The following is a 5760-nucleotide window of genomic DNA, read 5'->3' on the forward strand; positions in this document are numbered from 1 at the left end:
TCCAAACATAATCTGATGTATATACATAACCTGATGTATATACAGATCTATGTATATACAGATCTATAATTTATGTATATACATAACCAAACATAACCTGATCTATATACAGATCTTGGTAATGTACTGCATAGTCTCACGTACATATGTCTGTCTTTCTTTTCAATGTCTGATGCCAGTGAAAGGAGGGAAATGAATGCAACATCTTTGATTGCTACGTTTGCTGCAACCAAGAATATTGATTTTTACGTAAGCGTGAATGGTTTGTATTTCTCTGTCCGGCAACTATTCTAAATGTTTTTTTTTTTTTAAGTGGCCGCTTTTATGTTAATTTTACACCTTATAAATGCGAAATTATATAAGTTTTTCTTGTGTGTTTTTTAGGGATAAAATAAAGCTGACATAAAGTCGTACAATCATTTATGGTCAATCAATCTATTTCCGAGGAATCACAGCATCATTTGCTTTTTGTTATCTCAAAAATTTAATATCGATTCTTCCTAGGTGGTACCCAGTTTGATATAAACATCTGTTTTACGATAACGCCGGCTTGCAGTTGGAAGCTTCTGCCTGATTTCTTTAACCGACGGCAAGGCTACACCTCTCCAAAATTCTTCCTTCTCTCTCTTTTTCTTTAAACAGACATCTGCTGGATAAGACAGGAATCATTACAAAGCTTCATCAAGTGAAAGAATCGTCCTTCACTTTTCGGAGGGGCTCATTATTTTTAAGTTCCTGTTTTCAACGATGGGAAGAAAGGAAGAGATGGCCGGGGTATGTGCAAAACATTTTTGGTCCTTAACATTTTGTTGCTGATTTTTGACAAGTTCTGCCTGCAACGTGAAAAGGCAGTACTAATCAGATCAAGGTTACTATATCACTTTAACTTATTTGCAGGGATAAGGTTTGATAACACACACTACCAATGGGATTATGTAAATAAATAGGTTTATTGGCGCTTAGCAAGCTTGTAATAAAAATAGAACATAAGAAAACCTTCGAAACTTTAGAGTTCTACGAAGTTTGTCATGTTTTTGTTATTTGCATTCAAGTGAACGCGGTGAAAATGAATACCAATAAAATTATTATCGACACTTTCGTCATAATGGCGCCCATCAGAATTTCAAAAAGATAAACACTAAACATCACTATAGGGAGTATTGACTGAACGCCATATTTGTGGGTGCTGTTTAGAGCGCATGCTCAGGACGAGCCCACATTAATAGGCTGCTAAGACCGCCATTGTTGATGGTGTGCAATGCAGGTTGTAAAAGAACTGTGGAAGCTCGCCCGTTGCAAGCGCTCAGCAGTCGCGCACACATCTATGCCGCCAGTGAATACTCCCTATACTTCGTCTTACCTCAGCATAAACTATTGTTAGCCGCGCATGCTAAAAGCGCGAGCTAGTTGCTTTAGACCACCGTGCTTTAGATAAAGCCTCGGCGGCTGCACTAGCGCTCGTACAACGAGTGGAAGTCAAGGTTAGCCGCTCGCGCTCGCACAACCTTCGCAGATTGTGCGACGCAGCCGCCGAAAGTGAAAAGGTGGAGTGGCAGACAAGAGGTTAATGTCCCTGAATAAGAAAGGTAGCGCCATTTTCTCCCTCCTCCTCTGACCCGCACACTTTTTATCTTTGTACTTTGCTCTTTTACACTCACGCGTCGATTGTAGCGCCGACTGGAATGCTCCAAGATATCAGACGGCCTTCCTATACTTGAGTCAGAGCACAGTCAAAGGCTGAAAGACGCGCAAAATACATACACAGAGGCTCAAAAACGCACTGTCATGGTCTACCAGCCTCGAAGAATGTGCTCAAAGAAAGACGATGAAAGCCGTGACGTTACACAGTCAGCGTTATTTGATTGGCTACATGAGCTCATAGCATGCACTGCACTCCGAAAGCATAGGCATTCCTTCTCCCTCCTTGTGCCTCAAACACACTCCTATTGTTATATTTTCTCTTTCGCGCTCGCGCGTCGACGTTAGCACCGCCTGGATCGCTCCAAGATAGCAGGCGGCAATCTTCAAACGATGTCGCTACTTTTCCGTATACACGGGCTTTACAAGAGGTATGTAACGGGCGCCCCGCTGTGGCGAGACGCCGAAACACATTAGTCCCGAGTGGTGAAATGTCCGCTCGTGCTCCTTGCGTTCCTCGCGCTATCGCTTCTTTTGTTGTCGGGTTTGAAAACCATGTTTCGGGTCCTCCCCGCTGAAAAAACTGTTCACTGACTACAGGCTCCCCGAGAAACGCTCTTTGCTACCAGATCCTCGTGTTCCAAATCTGCGACCGGGCACTCGATGGCTCCGTCGTCGAACTGCCAGGCTTTGTGAGTATAAAGGAGGCCAACAGTGATACGAAGTACAGGGTGTCACAAAAGAAAATTTACACGGTCTTTTTTACCGCAAAAAGAAACTAGGCATCGCCGAACGCTCATTCTCCGCCCGAAGGTAGAGCTAGAGGTCACAACCAGATGCCAAAGTTTCAGCCCGATCCGATAACTTAATCAAAAGTTATAAGTGATTTTCTGAAAAGTTCAATGGGAAAATGGAGCCCATTTTTGCCCGTTTTCGGTTTCTGGTGCCATACAACCCCATGTGTTTGAAAACTCCGTCGGCCGCCATTTTCCCATTGAAATTTTCAGAAAATCATTTATAACTTTTGATTAAGTTATCGGATCGGGCTGAAACTTTGGGATCTGGTTGTGACCTCTAGCTCTACCTTTGGGTGGAGAATGAGCGTTCGGCGATGCCTAGTTAATTTTTGCGGTAAAAAAGATGGTGTAAATTTTCTTTTGTGACACCCTGTACAGACCGATCTAATGCAGACAGTTTCATTACGCTACCCCTGCCGTGCCCCTGCTACCCTGCATCGTGGGAACTGTAGCATCTGCACGGGCGACGACACCGCTGAAGGTCTGTGCGAGCAGAGCACGAGGCGGCACGAGCTGTCAAGTGAACTAATGCCTGCCTCCTATGAACTATAAGGAGTATTCACTGGGCGCCATATTTGCGGGTGATGTCTAGAGCGCATGCTCTGAACGAGCCCAAATTAATAGGCTGCTAAGACCGTCAATCTTGATGGTGCGGAATGCACGCTGCAAAAGAACCGGGGAAGCTCGCCATCAGCACGCGCTCAGCAGTCGTGCACACAACTATGGCCGCCAGTGAATACTTCCTGTAGTTATGGCGGCGTCACGCACGCGTAGAACGCTTAGTGAGAACGATCAGTTGGCTTGCGCATACGACATATTCGCCGGGTGTGACGCTGGCTGACTGAGTTTTGTCTTGTGCGAACAAATATACGCATTTTTAAAAACAGCTTATACCCTATTCACACGGTCAGCATAAAGGTACCTTTAACATAGGTCACTTTGCTATCGGCGAATGCGCCCGTGCTGTTGGGCCGCGAGCACGCGCCACGCGCGGCAGATCGTTAATCGATTGGCCGCAGAGGATAAAGGTCCCTTAGCTAAAGGTACCTTTACGGTCGTGTGAATGGGGTATAAGAAAGATGCTGAACCAAACATTTCAGTGTTTATAATAAGTGGCGCACGATCTTTCTACGAGCCAGCAGTCGCCGGTGTGCGCGAGCACACTCAACGAAATTGACGTTCCCTCATTCACGCTTAAGTTGAGTGAAATGTGTAGGCTAAGGAGAAAAGGAGAATAAAGATATGCTTTTCTTCTCCACAGTGGGGTCTGGTGTAAAAGGTAGGCGATTAGTTGGTCTAACAAGCACGATTAGTTAGTCCAACAAGCACTTGTGGAGATCAAAAGCCGGTCTTTATTTCTTTCTTTTAGATGCGGAGCATCTCTTGCTCGGGCTATGTCCCGCGGCGTCGTAGTCCGCACTCACACTACGCATGCGCAACTCTCCTCGCTGCGCGTGCGTTATCTCTCTCTCCAACAGCTGCGCGAAGTGCACGCAGCTACCAGCTGCGTCCCTCTCTCCAACAGCTGCGCGTGCGTTCTCTCTCTCTTCAACAGCTGCGCGAAGTGCACGCAGCTACCAGCTGCGTGCACTTCGCGTGCGTTCGCTTCTACTCGCACCGCGCGCGCAGGCGCAACTCTCCTCCTCTAGTTTCTTCTCCTTCAAGTTTGAATATAAGCAGCGGTAGCGCGCTGCGCGCGTTCAAGGGGAGGAAGTGGCCGAGTGGGCCAACGCGTCTCAGCTCGGAGCGTGGAGCGAAAGCTTGCGCTGGGAACCTCCAGGGTTCGAGTCCCCGCCGCCCCCGCCCGTTTCGATCTGGATGAGTTTCGTACCGGCACGCGTTCGTGTGATGACTACTGCGTGATGCACGTTAAGAATCCCAGGTTAGCGGTTGTACTGCACTGGCTAAATTTCTCATCTACAGCTAAGAGACCGATTACCCGTTGAGGCGCATCTCCATCAAGGCTGTATAAACATAAAGAGCAAACCAATTTCTGCGCGCGTTCAGTTCACCGCTGTTGACTCCACTTCACTTCGTTCTTCCGATGAAGTGTGATGGAACGATGCTCCGCATCACCCCATGGTTCCCCTCGGGAAGATGGTGGAATTTTTTTTTGCCGGAGCCCATATATTTTATTGTCATCCCAAACGCGAATGAAAGACTATGACGTCAATTTCGTTTCGTGTGCTCGCACACACAAGCGGCTGCTGGCTCTTGGAAAGTACGCGCGCCACTTCTAGGGACACTAAATTGTTTGGTTCAGTATCCCCTTAAATTAAGTTCCTTTTCATACACTGCAATTAAAACAACAAATGCTCCGAGACAGAATTAGAAGGACACACACGTGCATGCTGTGACAGCTGCAATCACCGCGTGTTTAGTGTCGCAGAAAGCACTTATCCGCCATTAAAAGGTGACCAGTGACTAAAACAGGAATCACAATGCCAGCGCCCAATACCTCGATAAATACACTCATCTTCTTTACACTCATGTGTGCACTTGCGAGGAGGGAACTGGATAAGGGAACCCGCTGACCATTTCCAGACCTAGTTTCACCCACCAAGAAAAAAATGCGCCATTACGGGCTCGCTTAGTTATAACAATCGCAAACAATTGCCACCAGGGCGGCTCTCCTCGAAGGCTAGAATTAAAACACTAGCTAGGTTGCGCAAGCCGCCACCAAATATAAAGGAGTCAGCCGTACATGCTTTCATCCATCTATCCGTCCATCTATTCGTCCAGCCATGTTGAAAAGTCGTCTGGAGAAGAGTACATGTTTCTTTCGTCTTAATGCATCTTACACTTGTCAACATGTGTTCCTTTTAATTTTATTTTTCAGTCGCGTACTAGTAGCCTATCTGTGTTTGGAAATTTGTATTCGCCATTTGCACCCTTGTTCTCCTTATCCAGGGATCATTATCGTTATTCGTGGCAAGCTCGCTTCACCATTGCATTAATTGCTTTAACATCATTGTCAACACTTTGCATTGATCAGGTGATCGATGTGCTGGCGCACGTTCCGAGAGGGGCGGCCGTGCGTCGGGTCTTGCTTATTCGGCGTGGCCGAACAAAAGACGGACGAGTCAGGCCTCGTCGCAGTCCCAAGGAAGCAGCAAACAACGCTGCCCGGAGATGAAAATGCTTCATTACGTTGACCGTCTTCCATCGATCGAATGATTGCAGATCCATTAGGGCGGCTCTCCGGAGACGCACCTCATTGTTGCTATCGGCGTCGTTATAAACAGATAGCGTAGGAGCCACCCACAGAGGACTTTTGAAGGTGAACCGTAGAAGGTTTAGATTCGTCCAATGTATATTCGTTGTC

The sequence above is a fragment of the Ixodes scapularis genome, unplaced genomic scaffold (genome assembly GCF_016920785.2).
Source record: "Ixodes scapularis isolate PalLabHiFi unplaced genomic scaffold, ASM1692078v2 PGA_scaffold2__306_contigs__length_199485367, whole genome shotgun sequence".
NCBI classification, from domain to species: Eukaryota; Metazoa; Arthropoda; class Arachnida; order Ixodida; family Ixodidae; genus Ixodes; species Ixodes scapularis.